The sequence below is a fragment of the Coffea eugenioides genome, chromosome 3 (assembly GCF_003713205.1).
Source record: "Coffea eugenioides isolate CCC68of chromosome 3, Ceug_1.0, whole genome shotgun sequence".
Taxonomy (NCBI): domain Eukaryota; kingdom Viridiplantae; phylum Streptophyta; class Magnoliopsida; order Gentianales; family Rubiaceae; genus Coffea; species Coffea eugenioides.
In genome coordinates, this window is record NC_040037.1 from 45,873,116 (window position 1) to 45,877,223 (window position 4,108).

The window sequence follows — 4,108 nt, forward strand, 5'->3', positions numbered from 1 at the left end:
AACGCCACTATGCACTTCTTTCATCATATATTGAGCTTCATCCTCATCAATGCACCTTAAAAGGTTCAAATCTGAGGTTCTTTTGTATAACACTTCTCCATTTAAGAAAAATTTTGAAGCCATTCTACGCAGAAAATTCTTGTCCTTTGTCTTAGCATGCAGAGGGTAAGATCCTGTTTTGAGAAACTCCTTAAGATCATTATACCACGGAACATTGTCGGAGGACTTGTCTACAACCCAACAGTGGGCAGGTTTGTCTTGAAGTTGAATCGGAATTGGCTCGATCCTCAATTCATCAGGATATTGGATCATAGAAGCTAAAGTGGCCAAAGCATCGGCAAATGCGTTTCGGGCACGTGGAAGATGTCTGAACTCCAAATTTCGAAATTGCTTGGCCAGAGTAAGCAGACTGCAATGGTAGGGCAGAATTTTTGAATCTTTGGTTATCCACTGTTTCAAGGTTTGATGTACAAGCAAATCTGAATCGCTGAAAGCTATCAACTCTTTGATTTCCATTTCCAAAGCCATTTTGAGACCAAAAATGCAAGCTTCATATTCAGCCATGTTGTTTGTGCAGGCAAATTGCAATTTGGCAGCGGCAGGGTAATGTTTCCCTTCGGGTGAAACCAGAACAGCTCCAATTCCAACTCCGAGGGAATTCGAAGCTCCATCGAAGAAAAGCCTCCATTCAGGGCTTTGTTCACTCATATCATCTGTAGCGCCTACGAATAAAACTTTCTCATCAGGGAAATAAGTATGAAGTGGCTGATAATCATCATCCCTTGGATTTTCCGCCAGATGATCAGCTATAGCTTGCCCCTTGACCGCCTTTTGTGAAGTGAAAACAATGTCGAACTCTGATAGAATTATCTGCCATTTGGCCAGGCGTCCGGTTAACATCGGCTTCTCCAAAAGAAACTTCAGAGGATCAGATCGGGAAATAAGATAAGTGGTATGGCTCAACAAGTAGTGTCTCAACTTTTGAGCCGCCCAGGCCAATGCACAACAGCTTTTCTCAATGAATGAATAATTAGCTTCGTACTGTGTGAACTTCTTACTTAGATAGTAAATGGCTTGTTCTTTCCTCCCAGAGTCATCGTGCTGACCTAGAACACACCCTACTGCTCCATCGAGTACAGATAAATACATAATCAAAGGTCGGCCCAGTTTGGGTGGCACTAAAACTGGTGGATGCAACAAATAATCTTTAATCTTGTCGAAAGCCTGTTGGCACTCCTCATTCCAATACAACGGCACATTCTTTCTCAATAATTTGAACAACGGCTCGCATGTGGCAGTTAGTTGGCCGATGAACCTCCCAATGAAATTGATCTTCCCTAAGAAGCTTTTCACGTCCTTCTGAGTTTTCGGCACTGGCATATCTCGAATTGCTTTGATTTTGGCTGGATCTATCTCTATGCCCTTCTTGCTGACAATGAAACCCAACAGCTTACCCGCAGGTGCTCCGAAGGCGCATTTTGCAGAATTTAGCTTCAAATTGTACTTCCGTAACCTCTCGAATAATTTCTTCAGATCAACCAAGTGGTCCTCTGCCCTTTTAGACTTGATTATAATATCATCCACGTAGACCTCCATCTCCCGATGGATCATATCATGAAATAGGGTTGTCATGGTCCTCTGATATGTTGCTCCAGCATTCTTTAAATCGAAAGGCATGACTTGGTAGCAAAAGGTACCCCAAGGGGTAATGAAAGCAGTTTTCTCCCTATCCTCTTCTGCCATCAAAATTTGGTGGTAGCCAGCAAAACAATCGCAAAAGGATTCAATCTCATGTCCGGCAGTATTGTCTAAGAGAATGTGAATGTTTGGTAGAGGGAAATCATCTTTAGGACTGGCTTTATTAAGGTCTCTATAGTCAACACAAACTCTCACCTCTCCACTCTTTTTTGGAACAGGGACTGGATTTGAAAGCCAAATTGGGTAATGGGAAACAATGATAATGTTGGTTTTGAGTTGTTTTTCAATTTGCTCTTTTATTTTGAGGCTCATATCGGGTTTGAACTTTCTGGGTTTTTGCTTTACAGGTGGAAAAGAAGGATCTGTGGGTAACCTATGCACTACCACGTCAGTTGAAATGCCAGTCATGTCATCATAGGACCACGCAAATACATCCTGGAACATGGTCAAGAATTCAAGCATCTCCTTTTTCTGCCTTTCATTCAAATGAATACTAATTTGCACCTCCTTAACCTCATCCTCAGTGCCAATGTTGACCTTTTCTGTTTCTTCCAGGTTCGGTTTTGGTTTTTCCTCATATTGTTCAAGGTCCTTTGCAAAAGAATCAAATACCTCCTCATTATCACTCTCGCTTTGGAGCTCGGATTCACAGACCTCCAAGTCGTGAGTGATATAGAGATTGCCATTATCGAATTCCAGAATTGTGATATCCAAAGGGTCAAATAATTTTATTTTTGGCCATCTGAAAGAATTAACGAATGTGGGATAATAAGCAAATAAGCATACAACAAACAAATGGTCAAGCAATACAACGAAGATATAAACAAATGAATAAACAAAACAACATGACAAGAACAACTTGTACATTTTCATAAAACCTTTGATTGAAAGCAAATGGAAATGAAAACTTAACAATATTTACATGCGAAAATGTTAGTCAAAAAGTAAAATTGTTTTCATTGGCTATTTACAGATGCAACTTTTCATGAATTCACATGAATGATAAACCCCTTTCAGTTTACCGAAACTCCTTCCGAACGGGCAGGAACTCGGCTGTCCAATTGGGAATTGATCCTTCGGGGATGTCAGGAAATTCAGCTTCGCCTGGAACACTATCTTCAAATGTTGCCCCAACGAACAATTGGGCCAAACTAGCTTCAATTTCGTCAACTGGGTTGATTTCTGACATGATCACCTCGGCTGGTCGTGGGAAAGTATAATGCAGGGGTGGAATGTCAAGAGCCCTTTGCCTTCCTTCTTTCTCCGCTTTCTTGCGCTCCTTCATTTCTCTGATATCCTTAGCAGTTGGTCGGAAACCCAAACCAAACGAATCATTTTTCTCCACAATCTCCACTGGCTTTAAAATCCCCTGCAGATCTCGTCCCAGCCCTTTGTCAAATTCATAGCCTCCGCGGATCATCTCCTTAGCCATCATGACACTGGCCTTTGATAGAGCTCGCTCCTCGTTTGTGATCCAACTTACAGAGACGATATCAGCCGTGTTATGAGGAGTCATGGTGACGTTTCGGCTTCCATCCTCTTTTGACCCAGAATCGGTGATTACAAGGCAATCCTCTTCGGCAAATATAGTTATCAGCTTGTCATTTACTACAAATTTCAGCAACTGATGCAATGAAGACGGCACAGCTCCGGACTTATGAATCCAGGGCCTTCCAAGCAAGACGTTGTAAACACTAGGAAAGTGCATGACTTGGCAGGTTATTTGAAATTGTGCGGGTCCCATCTCGACCACTAAGTCTACTTCTCCTATTGGCTCTCTTTGTGCTCCATCAAAACCTCGGACTACGGTCCCTGAAGGCCTCAGCTTGATGTCTTGCAATCCTAGCTTCTCCAAGGTGCTCCAAGGACAGATATTAAGCGCAGATCCATTGTCAATCAACACCTTCGGCAGCATTTTTCCGTTGCACCTTACAACTATGTACAGGGCCTTATTATGTCCAATGCCCTCCGCCGGCAATTCCTCGTCAGAGAAAATGATTTGCTTGGTAAATAACACATTTCCAACTACATGAGAAAAATTATCAACTGAAATGTCCTTAGGGATTTGAGCTTTGGTCAACACCTCGATCAGCGCGTCCCTATGCATGTCTGAAGAGAAGAGTAGATCCAACATGGATATCTGGGCAGGCGACTTACTCAGCTTCTCCACTACATTGTACTCACTTCTCTGAAGTCTCTTAAGGAAATCCAAGGCTTCTTTCTCGGTGATTGTTGGTTTGACGAGCGGCTCGGAGTTATTTGCTTGAATCGGAATGGTATTTTCAAATGGACTCGCAACCTTTCCTGATCTGGTGACCACTGACACTTCCTTTTTTGCAATTGACTTTTCCCCAATCTGTACGTCAGGTTCATCATAATTCCATGGCACTTGTTGCAGGCTTAAAACAGG